The following is an 18,316-nucleotide window of genomic DNA, read 5'->3' as shown; positions in this document are numbered from 1 at the left end:
GGGCTATCATCCTCCAAGTAAGTAGGAAAGTGAACAAGCTGCAAGATGTGTGTGCATCCTTATGTGCAAAATGACCTGGTAGAAGCATGCAAATCATAGATGTTCCTGAGATTCAAAGTAAACTGTTGAAGTGGTGTTTGACTTGGTCTAAGAGTGAATGTGGTGCTGTGATAAGGCTAGCGGTTCGTCAGTGCTGACTTGTGTGGATAAAGGGTCAATGTAGATGAGGTCATGGACCATGCAGTGAAATATAGCCAGGACAAACACTCATGGAGCCGCAGCTACCAGCTACCTGTTACGATTTACATTTAAAGAATTTACAGTCTAGCTTCGCAGAGATCAGAATTGGACAGAGCAGTTGGGGTTATAATGACACACAAATGCATACATGGGAAAAAAAGGTAGCTGTGTTCAATGGCAAGATTCTGAATTCATAGTTTAAGACTTCAAGGAGTAAACTGGGAACATTTCTCTCGATCTCATGAATCAGATATTTCTATTTACTCCATATTTTTACATCTTTCTCCCATCTCTCATGCTAGACTGGTGAAGGTAAAATCTCCCTCTTCCTTGTGCAGACAGAGTGAAAAACTGACATCTGTTCTCATTTACTCATTGATACGAGAAGACTTTTTGAGTGCCTGTCTAGAAATTGGGCAGTGTGCTGTGTTGAATTTCTAAAACCCCAGGGTCATTTATTGTTTTAACTCAATTAGTCTTTTCAGGCGGATAGTTCTTTCACTCCCACAATCTGTTTCTCATTTCACAATTTGGAATTTGTCATAATAATGTCCCCAAGGAAACATTTTTTTCCATCATGTATAAATCTAAATTAAAAACTCCAACATTTTTGTTGCTAGGTTTAAACAAAACACATATTACCATAAAAGGAATCACACCATTTTTATTGACTGAATGGTGTTGAACTTACAGTTGCTAACATTGGCTTAAATAACAGATGGATTGCGAATCAATGTGACAGAAATGAAATTATATATTCAACTTTTTCATAAGGTAAAACATTTACAAAATAGAAAAAGTACCTATTCTATTAACAAATCTTGAACAGAGCTTTAGCAGCAGATTTACTGAGTCAAGGTGGATATAGCTGTTTTGTTTGAAGCGATCAGTAATCTTAAAGCATTTCCATTGAACACCTGGGAATAAACCCTGGGAGAAAAAGTGGCCACTGCCTCGCATTCATGTACTGGTTCAAGTGTGTGGCGTGATTTCCATTTTGGAAACTGACTTTTTAAAATCCCTATCTCTGTTACTTCAGAACTCATGGTCTAAATTATACATCTTAAGGAATCAGAAATTCTATAAACATCGAAACATGTATGTATTTTTCATAATATGGTTAGTCATAAAATATCTTGAGGAAATTGAAGAGAAAAATATTTTGCTGAACAGTAACATCTGTGATTGATTATAAGCAAATAAAAGCAGAAGGGACGAAGGAAGATCTGTAAACTTTTCAGATTATAGTTACAAATTATATTTCTAAATGGTTAACAAATTAAATCAATGTTATGGCACTATGAATACATTTAAAACTCCTCCAAGCTTGATACTAATCATAACGTAGACCAGCTGTGTCATGGTTTGCAACTTTTTTCTCAGTCACACTACAAGATAGCCCAAGGTTTATATTGTAAACATGCCATTAAACAGTGATGCTATGTGCACAAAGAGAAAAGCTGCACTCATGTGGTACAAAGAGTGTTTTGTTATTTGAACTGTTTCAGTGGTGACCTCATATTGTGTGTTGCAAAGTCAGCAATACTGTAACTATGTTTGCATTGTTCATCAGTATCAGGCTTCTAAACATATATAGTTCATTACTCTACTAGTTTTATATATTCATAGTCAGTTGCTACATGTGATGTAAATAGATGTTATAAGTTAAAATTCAGGTTTTCTTTCCCTTTACAATTAGATCAGAGACATAATAAAGGAGGGATAAGAAATAAAGTCATCTGTTGGAAGACAGGCATTTTTTTAATAGAACATTTAAAACCATAGTATCCATCTGGAATGTCAAAAGGAAATATGCTCAGCTGAACATTCGAAGTGTGGGCCCTTCTGACAAGGACAAACTTGATATGAAGCAGAAAATGATCTGGAATGTTCAACAAGTTTACTTTAATGTCTGGTTAGAGCAAAGGGCATGGGAAATGCACGCATGATTTAATGGACTACTTTGTATAGGACAAGTTCTACGTCAAAGAATTCACTGAGTAGAATTCACTGAGTAAAATTCACTGAAATGGCAAGACAATAACTTGTTTCTGTAATGATTCTGAAGGGAAAGTATTTTATTTGAATTCTTAAAGCTACACTCAGATAATACTTTCCTTGTTGAAAATAGTAAGTTCCTGTGTTAAATCTCTGAGCAGCTTCATTTCCTAAAAGCCTCCAGGGCAAATATTAATATATAAAGAAAGTAAAACAACAATAAAGATATTCTGTTAAAAGGAAAGAACCAAGCCAAACACTAATGAAACTCCACGTATTAACAAAGGCATTAAGGAACAACTGATCTTTAGAAAAGACGTATACATTAAGAACATAGACAGCAAAGGAGTGCATGAGAGACAATTCTGAGGAATTAGGAGACAAGTCTGAAAAATATTAGGAAAGCAAAGTAGAATAAAAATTTAAAATAAATTATTAAGGAATGCAAAACTACATAGTAAAATATTTTACAGCCACATCAATTGTAGTAGGAAGAGGACCATAAAGGATACCAGGCATAATAATACAAGAGGGGTAACAATGGACAGATGAAGGAACAATTAAATAATTATTTTGTTTTGCTATTTACCAAGAAAATATAACAAGTAGACATGATGCTGAATTATGAGATGTACAAGATAATTGCATTTATTATTAAAGAAGGGGATGTTTTAAAAAACTGAACAAGTTGTAGGAGGGTGAAACATCTGGTCCTGATGAATTACAGTCACAGAGCCATAAAGGTCTAGAAATTAGAAAAAAACCCTTCAGCCCATCGAGTCTGTGCTGGTCAAAAACAACCACTCAACTATTCTAATCCTATTTTCCAGCACTTCGCTCTTGGCCTTACATACCTTGGCATTGCAAATCTACATCTAAATACTTTTAAAATGTTTTGAGGATTTTTGACTCACGCAGTGAGTCCCATTACCCTCTGGGTGAAAAGGCATATCCTCATATCCCCTCTAAACCTCCTCTCCCTCACATTAAAGCTATGCCCTCTGATCATTGATGCCTCTACTGAGGGCAAGTATTTCTTCCTGTCTACCCTGTCTATGCCCCCCTTAATTTTAAACATCTCAATCACCACCCCCTCCGGCTCCTAGAAAACAATCTCTGTTATTCCAATTTCTCTTTATACTTAAAATCACAAATTTTAAACACATTCAAACAAAAGAGAAGAGATGGCATAGCAGGGGCATTATTACAAATGTTTAACAATTCATCAGGAAAATGTGTAGTGTCAGATGGCCAGCTTATGGCTCACATAATTTTTTTATTTAAGAAGGAATACAGAACAGGTCCAGGAACTATAAACCAGTCTGCGCAACACTGACAGTGGGAAAAATAATGTAATTGCTAGGAAAGGAGAAAAATCAAAATATATCTAGAATAGAAATATTATAATGAACAGTCAGCCTGGATTTCAAAAGAAACTTGTGCTTGCTGAATGTCTTGAGGAGGTGCAGAAGAGTAGATAATGCTAATACAGTAAATGTGATTTATCAGGATTTTTCTAAGGCCTTTGAAAAGATATCACATAATAGGCTAAAAAGATCAAAAAGTGTGGGACAAGTAGCAGAATGAATTCCTACTTGGATTCAAGACAAGGCAAAGGCTGGAAGAAAAACAATGATTATTCAGAGTGGCTAGAAGTGGAAAGTGGTGTTCCACAAGGGTTAGGCTAGGATCACTGCTGTTCACAATTTACATGAATGATTTGAACTTGGAACTCCACATATCATTTCTACATTTGTGGATTTCACAAAATTGGGGGAGATAGTCAAGACTAAAGAGGACTGTGACAGAAGCACATTAACAAATTTGCAGAGTCAGAGCATTATTGGCAAATTAAGTTTAATACAGATGAATGTGAGGCGGTAGATTTTGGGTGGCAAAATAGGGAGATCACTTATTGTTTGGAAGGTGCAAGGCAAGGAAGGCTGAGGAGAGAAATAGATCTGAGTACAAATCCAACAGGGAATTCCAAAGAAACGCTTTCACCAAGAAAGTTTTGAAAATATGGAACTTGCTACCAAATGGAATGGTTGTAACAAATAATATAGATACATTTAAGAGGCACCTAGACAAGTTCTACATTACACAAATTCATGATCAGGCCCATGGCTGCCACTTTTGGTCCCAGAAAGTGTCCAAAGAACCTTAGGTTACTCTATTAGTGCAAGGTAGCTCAAACCTTTAAGGAACAGATGAAGCTAGCCATTTCACACTACTATTTGATAGTAGCAACACGAGCAGTGTTTGCTGCTAACAGGATGCCATCATCAAGTCAAAAAGGCACTCTATATATCAAACAAACGAGTAATGTGGTATATAAATTTCAATGCTTGTGATGCTAAAATGTAGGCCGTAAATCCCAAAGACTGATGAATTCTATCAAACAGCACATCCCTTCAGCTGTGTTCCAATATTGTCCTGAAGAAAAGTCTCTGGGCCCAAAACGTTTACTCTGCTTTCTGTCCGTGTTGAATTTTCGCAGCAATTTTGGTTTTTGTTTCTGTTCAGTGTATTCCATGTGGTCTGATTAGTTCCATATCTGGTTTTAGCAAGATTTTCCTTTTTTGTAGTCCATTCTCTTTGAAATAAAGATCAACAGTTCACTTGCTTTCCAATTACCTACTGAATGTGCATGCTAACTTTTTGTGATTCATGCACAAGTATCGCCAAATCACTCTGCGCTGCAGCTTTCTTCAGTCTTTCCCAGTTTAAATAATATTCATCTCCTCTTTTCTTTCAGCTAACGGAAATGCATAATCTCACATTTTCCCACGTTATATTCCATCTGTCAAGTTTTCCCCACTCACATAAACTTTCTATGTCTTTCTGTAGACTCCTCATCCTCACTACTTAATTTCCCAGTTATTTTTATGTCATCCACAAACTTGGCTACAATCTATTCACTTTCCTCATCCAAATCATTAAAATAAATTGCAAGTAACTGTGCACCCAGTATTGATCCCTGTGACACACCACTAGTTACATGTTGCCATCCTGAAAATACCCTCTTATCACAACTCTCTGTCTTCTGTTAGTTAGCCAATTCTCTGCTACCCAAGCAGCATCTCAGGCTCCTGAGATGCTGCTTGGCCTGCTGTGTTCATCCAGCCTCACATTTTATTATCTCGGATTCTCCAGCATCTGCAGTTCCCATTATCTCTGCTAGCCATGTTAGCCAACCCTTGCTAATACACTACCTCCTGCATCATGGGCTGTTATTTTAAACAGTAGCCTAATGTCTGGTACCTTACCAAATGCTTTTTGGGAAGATGACATGCTTTGACAAGATGTTCTTTTTCTTACCAATATTTAAAAATTCCGCCTTACCAATGCACCAAGAAAAGTGAGAAAATAGCCCGAATCGAACATAAACATTGGTATGTGCTGGATGGGTCGGATGGCCAAGCAGTTCATATTTCAATCACTGCCCCCCCCAAAGTGTAAAAATCTTCTGTCTACTTTTGTTGACAGATACATTGTTTAAAAATTCCCATAAAGATCCTTTCAAACACACAAAGGCTATATTCATCTTGACAATAGAAAAAAGCAAAATGAGTAGCTGTCCTCTTTAGTGAGTCTGGAAATTATTAATGGAGAATCAGGAAGTGGCAGATGTATTAAACAAATATTTTGCATCTGTCTACACTATAAAGGATACAAGTAACATCCCACAAATAATTGTAAACCAAGAAGTGAGAGAGAGGAATTTAGAAGAATTACATTCACAAGGGAAAGTGTACTTAAAGAAAACTATCAGTACTAAAAGCTGGAAAGTCTCCAGTTTCTAATGGGACTTTGTTCTAACATACTAAAAGAAGTGGCTGCTGAGATAATAGTTTCATTTGTGTTAACATTTCAATTGGAGATTAAAACAGGGCTCTTCAAAAAAGTAAATGTATTCGAGGAGAGTCAATATAATTTTATGAAAGTCATACTTGACTGATTTATTAGAGTTATTTGAGGTAGCTACAAGAAACATGTCAAAGGAAAACCTGATGATGTGCTGTACTTGAATTTCTCAAAAATATTTGACATGGTGCCATATTAAAGGTCGCTAACGAAATCAAGAATAGTGTAAATGTTAATATGTTAGGATGGATAGAGGATTGATTAGCTAATAGGAAACAGATATTAGACATAAATGGATCAATTCTGGGTTGGCTAGATGTAGAATGGAGTGCCACTTGAGATTAACACAGGGCCTTCAACTATTTGCAATTTATATCAATGACTTAGATGAAGGGCCAAATATTGTTGTTTATAAATTTGCTGATGGCACAAAGAAGGGTATAAAGGTTAGGGTTAATTATGAAGTGAACATAAAGAATAAAAAAAATGATATTTTGAGAGGATAAAAAGTTGGCAGATGAAGTGTAATGTGGGAAAATGTGAACTTATCCCCCTTGGCAAGTAAATTATAAAGGCAGCATATTATTTAAATGGAGAAATTGCAAAGCTCAGAGGTTTAGAGCAATTTGGTATTCTAGAATATGAATCATAAAACATTAGCATGCAGGTACCACAAGTGATTAGGAAGACAAATGGAATGTTGTTTATTGCAGGGGGAATGGAACATATAAGTAGGAAAGTTTTGCTACAGTTGAATAGAGCATGGTTAAACCATATCTCAAATACAAGTAGTTCTCCTATAACAAGATAGTTACATTCTTGCATGAACCCGCACTATAGAAAATTGTGTTATAGGGAAATCACTATACTGTACAGCAGTAAGTTTGCATTATCCAACAGTGTTCACTATTCATCAATCACGTTATAACCAATTCACATTAATGAAACATGCATTATAGCAGAACTACCAGAAATTGAGTCCAGTTTTGGTCAGCTTGTATAAGTAAGGATATAATTGCATTAGAAGCAGTGCAGAGAATGTTCACTTGATTGAGTCCTGAGATGAGATGATTATCTTTTGAGGAACAATTAGATAGGTTGGATGTGTATCCATTGGCGTTTAGAAGAATGAGATCTTATTGAGACATTTAAGATCCTGAGTAAAATTGACAGGATTGATGTTTCCTCTTATGGGACAGGCTAGAACCAATTTAAAGAATAAAAGGTCTTCCATTTACATTGGAGAGTCTGTGCAATTTGCTTTCCCAGAGAGAGGTGTTATAATGCCATTGAATATTTTTAAGGCAGAGGTTGAATTGATATTTCCAGCTATTGTGGGTAGGCAAGAATCTAGCTATTCCCCAATCCAGCCAAGCTGCTAAAAGGATTGATTTTTAACAACTTAATCCTTCTAGGAACCAATGAAGTAATTAGTAGAGAGTCCTGGAAAGTCGACAGTATCATGTGGTACATCCCAGGTCCAAACACAGTTGACCTTTTGGCTGGATGACCTAAATCCACTTGAAACTTTATCATGTGTCTCAATTCTGTGTGAATGCCAACATCAGTATTCTTTCCAGGTGGTCAGTTGGAACAGACATCAACAACTAGATGATCAATGCCATTGTGAGATCATTTTGTATCAGGCTTGTCCTGTAACTGCTTTGGGGCTTCCATGAAGCTGGCCCTGAAGAGGTCAGTCATTCCACGTCACTTTGCTTTTGTAAAAAAAATCCCTCAGGCAGAACTGTGATTTTCTTCAAGGTATTAGTGGCATTTTCTGATAGATGTTTTAGGCTATTGATTGCAAACTTGAAGGTTGCTACAAATTTCAATTTATTCGTCTTCTGTTAACAGATCCACTAGATTTTAATTTCTTCTTCATCAAACACTCCTTTCTGGGCTGCTGGTGTCTGTTGTGATATTGAAAACAATTGCAGTCCATGTTGTGACATGCCATGAAATTGTCTGGCTCATACTGTCACTCTCTCCACCTCTTTATGTGAGCAATGTTGTACAGGGCAGGACACGCAGAGTTTTGAGAAAGGCAAGTTGATACAGCTTCAGTGCATTGGGTAAATGATCAATAAATGTTGCTCTGTGTGGACCATGTAAGGCACACTTTGAAGGACCATAGTAATGCAGGTTAATTAAGGCAAATGGCTTTAAAGTCTCCATAGTCCCAGAGGGCTATCTTTCATTACAGAGAGACAACCGATAGTGGTTTTACCTGAGGATTGCCACACCTCAAGCAAAGGGCAAGGTTGAGAAGGTGGCACCCTCACGATAACCTCAGCTGATGCAGGAATTGAACCCATACTGTTGTTGTTGTCATCATTCTGCATCATGAATCAGCCATCCAGCCTACTGAGCATTCCGAACCCTGTAAAGCTAAATTATCCCATTTTTTGGCAAAGTGTTATTTCCGGGGAGTTACATGGAGGGGCTTCTCTTCATAGTCCATGACAACTTTTCATAAGCAATTTCTGCTACTCATCTCATGAATTATGCATTTCAGCTCCACAGTGCCAGTTTCATTCAGTCATGTGCTTAGTAGAAGTATTGACATTGCTGGGATCTTGTGCCCTACACACTGCAGATGCCATGTTCAAACCTCAGCTGTGCACCACTTCCAATGCTGCAAGCTAGGAATTGACCTTCATAGTCTGAAGCTGCAACATTTTTCTCTGCAGATGTCCTAGAAAGGGAAGGTGGTACTCTGATTTGCAGAGAGGGACCTTGAAATGCTGATGGACAGGCTAGTGGAGAGGAAAGCCATTCTCTTTCCTGTGGACCAACAACAAAAACCATGGCAATAGACACAGTCAGCATGGACTGACATGGCAGGCCAGATCAGTACTGTTTCACAGAGCTAGTGGAACGTATAGCAGGGCTGCAAAAAAGGTCAATGGTTATTCATGATCCGCAAAAGAGCCACCATTTTCTCTGTGCTACCTCACTCTCACTTTAACTCTGAGACTGCACGCAGCTTCCACCAAGGGACTCTTGCTATTCATGCAGCTTCTCCACTCAATGGCTCTCATCTGCCTCAGCCTCCACAATGACTAACCCTCTCTTCTCTCTGGCTGAAAAGCTAAGCAATCCACTAAAGCTGGAGGTCTCCAAGCGACCAAAAACTAAAATAGCACTAAAAAAACTGAAGCTACACATTATATGATGAATCTTATGCAAGACACATGAGATGGGTGCACGCATCTGGGTACAAAACATGCTGAAGTGGATTCTGAGTGCATCTGAGATCAGCCAAGATGATATGGTGAAGCTGGTGGTTTGCCAAAACAAACTTCGGTGGGTGAAAGGTGGAAGCTGCCCAAGGAATGTCCCATGAGATGTTGGTGAATATACATGAAGGTCCAGTTAAGCAAGTGGTGAGATGCTTCCTTCAGATAACCACTCTCACTTTCATGTTGGGAATTAGCACCATTTAGTTACTAATCGGTGCAAGGAAAAATCAGAAACTGGATATAAGTGAGCTGAGATTAGGTAATAATGAAATGCAAATGCATGGAAAGAAGTGCTTGCCACTTACGAATGAGATTCTCATCCAACTGAAGGGGAAATTGTGAATTCCTTTCTCCTCAATGCCGAGAATCAAACTTCTTTTAATTCCACTATTCTTTTCATCAAATTTCTTGCCATTGCTCAGTTGCTTATGCGTTGAGAAAATTTCAGCCATGGACTTCATGAATGGTCTTGAAGTAGCTATGGTGATGTTTAGGTTACTTCGAGGATAAGTGACTCAGTGTTCAACTTATTCAACCAATGCACAGCAATAAGCAATAGAACTGACAGAATGCAAAGTTATTGGCCAGAAAAGTAAAATTCAAATCAAAGTAAGGTATGACAAAACTGCAGTTTCCAAATAGATCTCAGCATGAGTACTGCATCTCGTTCTGGTTACAGTTGTATAAGGAATTTAGTTAATTACAGGTGGAAATGCAGAACAAGACCCAAAAGAATGACCCCAATATCAAAGTTGAGTTCTGAGGTAAATGAAGAAAGCAAAATACCTGGAAAGTCTACAGAAAATGTGATCAACAGACAGAATAGACTTCCAGGAAAAATGGTAAAATCTTTTAAGGAACAACTTGTTTCTGAAACAAAGCAACTCTCAAATATTTTCAGTAGAAGAACATAAATAGACTGACTGGCCTTCCTTGGTTGGACTATTTTATGAATTATTTTGCTTGAGAATTGCAATATCTAGGACAGGGTTTTCAGACGCCAATGTGAAAGGAGCCGGCGGAGGGTGAGTGTGTAATTTTATGCCACTGAACGCACTATCCCAGCCTGAGCCGTTTGGATCAAGCTGGATTGGGTGTGGAATGGATATTGATTCTCAAGGGCAGACAGATTACCAAGTAATGAACAGGCCAATTAAAGCCATTGATCAGAGATTAATTGGAATTTTCCAATCTGTCTGTGCACGCCACTTTCAACCCTGTTTTGGCAGCTGTCTGGAGATCGCCTCTCTATGTCACATCAGGGTAGTGGAGAAGCCTGTGCTCCAGGGTATCAATAGGGCATTGCTTGCTGACTTTGTCAGAGCTGTAGGCACAGGCTGCTCAGTGGAGGAGCTTTGCTTTCACAAAGGTGGTTTGGGAGATGGTGCCTTACTTTTCAAATAAGACAATGCTTCAAAATGGAATCACCTTTCTTGTTTCCACGTGACTGTAAACTGGAGCTCCTTTAATGCTCAAGGCCCCCAATGACCCTGCCAGTTTAGAATGCATATCTTTTCTGCTCTGACCACTAATTGGCAAATGCACGAATATCAGTGTTGTGTGAATGCTCCCAAAATGGTGCAGTCAGTGTCCACATTTAACACTGACATTGGCATCCCAACCCAAAATGCTTTGCTTTCATCGTTACGTTTGCCAAAAAAACAAACGGTTTTGCAAATTTACTAACTGGTGAACTTTTGAACACTTATTAAATAATTCGGTTTTGTTTCATTTTGACAAAAAATCGGAAAACCAACGAATGAATTCAATTTTGGAAGAAAGGTGCAGATAAATTTTGCTTTAGAAATGTTCAGTTAGTTTCATTTCTTTCAGTACGTGAAAAAAACATCTGTTTTTTGTTTCTAAACCGCATGATTTATAAATATTGATGTAACCCAGTTGGAAGACTAATTCTTTTCCTTTCCCACTTCTTTGCCGGTCACAATAAAGTTTGAAGTAGACAGGAAGATAATATCTGAGATGCTGCTTGGCCTGCTGTGTTCATCCAGCTCCACACTTTGTTATCTAGGAAGATAATATTGTCAACTATCAAATACAAATTTGCCAGGTTTCTTAAATAAAAAAGAATTATTTTATTGCAAAAAAGACTTGTTTAAGCGTTTATACAGCACCCGCTCAGCAATGGCCGGCTCAGTGACACCCAGTTTGGGTTCCGCCAGAGCCACTCAGCTCCTGACCTCATTACAACTTTGGACCAAGCATGAACAAAAGAGCTGAATTCCAGAGGTGAGGGGACAGTGATAGCCCTTGACATAAAGGCTGCATTTGACTAAGAGTGGCATCAAGGAACCCTAGCAAAACTAGAATCACTGGGTATTGGAGGCAAACTCTCCAATGATTGATGTCATAGCTGGTACATTGGAAGATGATTTTAGTTGCTGGAAGTCAGTCATTTCAGCTTCAGAACATCTCTGCAGGAGTTCCTCAAGGTAGTGTTCAAGGCCCAACCATCTTCAGCTGCTTCATCAATGGCCTTCCCTACATCATAAGGTCAGAACTGGAGATGATCGCTGATGATTGCATGATGATCAGCACCATTCGCAACTCCTTAGACACTGAAGCAGTCCACGTTCAAATGCAACAAGACCTGAACAATACCTGGGCTTGGGCTAACAATGGCAAATAACATTTGCACCAGACAAATACCAGGCAATGAACATCTCCAATAAAAGACAATCTAAAATCACCTTTTGACATTCAATGTGTTACCATCATTGAATCCACCACTATCAATATCCTGGGGGTTACACTGACCAAAAACTCAACTGGAGTCACCACATAAACTCAATGTCCACAAGAGCAGGTCAGAAGCTAGGAATACCATGGTGAGTAACTTGTCTCCTGACTCCCCAAAGCCTGTCTATTATGTACAAGGCACAAGTCAAGAGTGTGGTAGAATACTCCCGACTTGCCTGGATGCATGCCACTCCAACAACACTCAAGAAGCTTGACACCATCCCGGACAAAGCATCCCACTTGATTGGCACTACATCCACAAACATCCACTCCCTCCACCACCAATGGTCAGTACACACTGCTACTATCTACAAGATGCATTGCAAGGAGGAATTCACCAAAGATTCTTAGACAGCTCCTTCCAAACCCAGAGCTACTTCCAATTAGAAGGACAAGGGCAGCAGATACATGGGAACACCACCATCTATAAGGTCCCTCCAAGGCACTCACTATTCTGTCTTGGAAATATATCACCGTTGCTGGTTCAAAATCTTGGAATTCCCTCCCTAATGGCATGTGGGTTGACCATAACATAAGGTCTGCAGTGGTTTAAGAGGCAGCTCATCACCACCTCCTCAAGGGAAAAAAAGTTTGGGTAATAAATGCTGACCAGCCAGCAATAAACATAGAAGAAAAATAAATAATTAACAACAAGCTTAAAATATGCAAATATATCCAATTACCTTTCTTGAAAAATAGGGGTAAAAACACATGCACATGCACATCTCCTACAAGCTTGAAATATAACTTTGCTGTGTGTTATCTCATAAATACTTCAGTCGAGTAAATTCAGAGAGAAAACAAAAAAATTTGTCCAACTGTCTGGTCTGCGGCCAAAGTTATTTTCTACACTAATTAAAAACTGCAAGAACTGCAGATACTGTAAATCAGGAACAAAAAAATATTCTGTAATAGCTCAGCAGTTCTGGCAGCAACTGTGAAGGAAAAAACAGAGCTAACAATTTTGGGTCTAGTGACCCTTCCTCAGATCATTAACTCTACTCGTTTCCTTTACAGATGCTGCAAGACCTGCTGAGCTTTTCCAAGAACTTTGTTGTTCATTTTTTACACTATCTATTTGGACTGGAGTTCTTCCTGGATCAGTTACGTCTGGTTCATTTTTTTTTAAAACCAGGAGACAGTGGTGTAAAATCAGACTTCTCCTTAACAATATTTGATGAGATATTTCCGTGGATTTTCGGTTCACAACGAGTGGTGAGATGGGTTTCTGAGAAAATGAGGTTGGGGCAAAGGATAATGCCTGTGATAAATTATCTCTTACTGTCTGTATTTAAAACCAATATATTTTCTCCCTACAAACTGGAACACGTGATCTCTCTTTCTGAAATTGTTTTCGACTCAGTGACACAGTAATTTATCTGCTCGGCATGGACTAGTTGGACCAAAGGATCTGTTTCTGTGCTGTACATCTGTATGACTCTATGACTCCAGACAAGCACCTTCTTTTCTGTGCAATGGAAGATTTTTGCTTCTGTATCCAGTGTTCTTTGTTTGAAAAGTGTTTTCTTCAAAAGGTGCAATCTACACATGCCCCCAATATTATAAAATAACATTTCAGATAACACATTTTCATAAAATGACCGTATCATTACAAAATGTGTATTGAAGTTTCCAATGATATTTATTTCTTAAGGACTTGCCCTGCACCAATGTTAATTTCCACACTTTGACCTGGGGTTGCCACTTAGCAAAAGCTACAGAAATATGGGCAAAGAATGACCTCCTTAATCTATTTTCTCGCAAGTATATAAGTGGACGTACCAGTGCTCAAATTCATAAATGTTTGACTAAAATCCCAGCTGTCCTCCAACTGAACTATTCAACCCCACTGTCATGAGGTAGATGTGAATAAGAGATAAATTCCCAAAGCACTCATTCAATATTTACTCCTCACTTGAATTTTCATACACACAGTGCTGGTACATACAGTAGGCAATTGTCTCTTGCCACCTGAGCACAATTACTTTACTTGAAAGCTATCTGCTTACTTCTGGCTTGATGTACTGTTTTGCTATCTAATTTGTATAATGGTGTAGAATTTCAAGACAAAGTAGGAAAAACATATTCAAATGAATATTAAACCGCAATGATTCAGAATTTCCCTGGCACCTTCATAAGATAACGTTGAGTCTTACATAGCAGAAAAAAAAATACCATTTTCTGTCTATTTCTCGAGTTACTTGATTGCACATGGGTAGTGCTGGCAGACAAGTACAGTCAGCAATCCTGGCTTATAAAGAAGAAAATCAATCGTGTTCCTGAATACATTACTTAGAGGAGTTTCACATCCTCGACTCACAGAAGAATGGTCACTTGGTGAAGTAGCTGAGGGTTGCTGGTGCTAACTGGGTACATTTTCATTCCTAATTCTCCTGCTAGAGATTCACATGCAAGATGAATTTTTTTGAAACTGGGCACAGCCTCATTTTAATTGTATTAAATCACTTCATCTCTATCAGTGCTTATGTCCAAAATGAATCCTAACAATGTACAACTAGGGAAAGAAATCAGGAAGAAGCCAGGTGGTATTAAAGACTCTTTTATTCGTATTCTTTCTTGAAATAAGGAAATAATATTTCACTGTGGATCAAGTAAATTACTATTCTAATCTCTTGAGAATAATAGGCTTTCTATGTTCTTATTTAAAAGCCTTATTAAAATCTACTGGCAATGATTGCTCAGTCCTGCAGAATAAACTTTCTAAGGGAGAAGATTAGCCCTGTTTTCTGCTTATTTTTGGCAGCAAATGGAATAACTATGGAAACTTTAATCTCAGACCCAGATTGTGTTGTGAAACAGCTGTTCAGAATGTTAATCAGGCAGAAAATATATTATATCAAGCTTATTAAGGGCCTAGCAACAACACGATATGATAAATCAAACCATATATCTTCTGGGAATTTCATTAAATCAATTAACACTCTGATTAAAACTTTGGCAGAACAATAATGATAAAACTAATTACTTTAATAAATACGCAAATTTTGAGTCCTGTTTACTTTTGTAGGAGCATTCTGAAATTTGTTCTTTCCGGAAATGATTCTGAAATAACATGGTGTCACCACAGTCGATGTTATACTTTGTTTTCTGTTAAGGTTACATTGGTTTTTGAAATCTTATTTTAATGTCCTTTTCTCAGCAACTAGAAGCTAGGAATAAATTAGGCTATGGCACTTTTGCTCACACCTCAAAACTGTAAAAATTCTGTATTTAACTGTTAAAGCCAATTGATTAATGCAGTAAAAGGTCATCTTTCACATTAAAATATTTTGACTTACAAAAACAGATTTGAAGCTGGGAATTAAATGGAAAGGAATGGAATTTAAAATTGGGGTGTTCCACTGCCGTTGAAAAAAACATTGGTGAGGCTCCACCTACATGGCTCTGTACAGTTTATGTCATCTCATATAAGAAATGATGTAAATATGTTCGATACAGTTCAGAGAAAGTTCACTGGACTGATACATGGGCTTGGACTTTTGGCACCAATTATCTTATAGAGAATTTTGGACAGACTGGGTCTGTATTCATTGGAGTTTAGAAGAATAAAAGATGGTTTTACTGAGGTTTTAAGAGGATTTAACAAATTGAATACTGAGAGAAATGTTTCCTCTTATGGGATAAACCACAGCCTAAAATTAAGGTGTCTTCAATTTAAAGCGGAAATGAGGAGACCTCTTTTTTTCTCTCAGAGGATCATTTGTGTTCAGAACTCTTTTCCCCAGAGAGCAGTGGAAGAGAATGCATTGCATACCTTTAAGACAGAGGTAGATAAATCATTGACAATGATGGAAGTCAAAGGTTATCAGAAATAGGTGGAAATGTGGATCTGAGGCCACAGTTGGATCAGCCATAGTTTTATTGAATGATAGAGTGGGCTTGAGGGGCTGAATGCCTATTGGTGCTCCCAATTCTCAAGTTTGGATTCTACACTAACTAAACTTCTTTTTGTTCACTTCTTCAAGATTCAGTTCAGGAAGCTGTTGGAGACTTTCCAACTGTTGTATGAGTGCAGCTCCAACAATCAAGAAACTGAACATTATCCAGGACAAAGCAACTTACTTTCTCCATCCCTTCCATCATCTTAAACATTTATTCCCTCTACCACCAGCACATTGAGTGTACACGGTAGCCAATCTACAAAATGTAGTGCACGATCTGACCAAAACTCCTTTGACAACACCTTGAAAATCCACAATCTCTGCTACCTAGGAGACCAAGCATATAGCATCTCAACTTGAAACTAATACAGTCATTCCTTCACTATCACTGGGTCAATATTCTGCAATACTAATCTTAACAGCAGTGGGTGGCCTGATACCAGACAGATGGCACAGTTTTCAGAAAGCAGTTCACCACTACTTTTCCCGGGGAAATTTGAGATGGGTAATAATCACTGGCTTTGCCAGTGATGCCCTCATCCCATGGATGAGTAATTAAAAGTTTATATATTCTGCATATTCATAACAATTAATACAGGCACAAAACATCTATATGTTAATAGCATTAAATTTTCTTTAAAAACTGAAATCCCATCTGGGAGATTGATTTGGAAACATCACAGAATGTTACCAATAAAACTTATTTGTACCAAGTCATCTTTCAACTTAACCTAATAGTGTTCCCTTCTTCTGCTCTGAGATTTGATTCCTGATGCTAATAGAATCAGTACTGTTTTAAGAAGGGCAAATCATTCTTAGCTAATTCGTTAGACGTTTTTGAAGATGTAACTAAGCGGATAACTCTAGATGCAGTGTATCAGGACTTCCAGAAGGCACTTGATGGAGTGCCATACCAAAGGTCAATAATATACAAGATAAGATCTCATGGGGTTAGAGGTAACTTATTAGCTTGGATAGAGCATTGCTTTCTATTGGTTAGCCAGAAAGCCAGGATAAATGGATCTCTTACTTTTGCCCATATGTAACTTTTGGGATGCCATAGGGTTCAGTCCTTGGGCCCCAACTATTTACAATCTATATTAATGACTTATATGTGTGGATAGAGCTCATTAAGTGAAGTAAGCGTAACTGCCCTTGATATCAAGACAGCATTTGATCAGGAGTCACATTATGGAGCCCTAACAAACAGGGGTGAATGGGAATTGGTTGGATTTTTTACCTAGAACAATGTAAGAATTCTGTGATTGTTGAAAGATCAATTATCTCAGATCTAGGATGTTATTCTTGGTGCGTGACCACATCTGCAGCAAGCGTTGGCTGCTTGAGGAGCTTTGGCTCAAAACTGATGAGCTGGAATCTGAACTCTAAACAGTACAGCACATCCAGGAGGGGGAGAAATACCTGGATGCTGTGTTCCAGGAGGCAGTCACAACGGCCAGGGACAGCAGTGTGTGACCGTGAGTGAGGCAGGTAGAGGGACCCTGCAGACAGGAACACAGGAGCCGCAGCCCTTGACATTGTCCCACAGGTATGAGGCACTTGCTCCCTGCGTGGACGAGGAACAGGGCTGCAGGAAGGATGAGTCAACTGACAGTGGCACCATGGTCCAGGAGGCCATTCAAGAGGGGGGGAGCTAAAAGACAGATTGTATTTGTAAGGGATTCCATCATCAGGGGAATAGACAGTGTCCTTTGCGAGCAGGACAGAGAGTCCCACATGGTATGTTGCCTGCCTGGTGCCTCTGGCTGGCTTGAGAGGATAATAGAGAGGGAGGGGGAGGATCCAGTTCTTGTGGTCCATGTAGGTACCAACAACAGGCAGGACTAGAGAAAATGACTTGTTTTGGGATTATAAAAAGCTAGGGACAAAATTTAAAAACAGGTCATCAAGGGTCATAATCTCTGGATTGCTGCCCGAGCCATGTGCAAATTGGCAGAGGGAGGCGAGGATCAGGGAAGTAAACACGTGACTAACAGAGTGGTGTGGGAAAGAGGGTTTCCTTTTCATGGGGCCCTGGCATCAGTTCTGGGAAAGGACGGATCTATACAGCTGGGATGGACCCCACCTGAACAGGGCCGGGTAAATAAGGTGATCAATAGGACTTTAAACTAGAAAGTGGGGGGAAGGGAGGAGTGAGCATACATGGAATATAACAATTAATGGAAGGCAAAGCAGTAGGTTAGCAGGTGATGAGGAAGCTTCAACTTCATTGAAAATTAGGAAAAAAGTTAAAGGGAAGGAGAACTCAAGACTGTTAGTATTGGAGGTGATAGGACTCAAAAAGGT

Source organism: Stegostoma tigrinum, chromosome 6 (assembly GCF_030684315.1).
Source record: "Stegostoma tigrinum isolate sSteTig4 chromosome 6, sSteTig4.hap1, whole genome shotgun sequence".
NCBI lineage: Eukaryota > Metazoa > Chordata > Chondrichthyes > Orectolobiformes > Stegostomatidae > Stegostoma > Stegostoma tigrinum.
The sequence above is the reverse complement of the archived record's forward strand: the minus strand, read 5'-3'. Positions refer to the sequence as shown.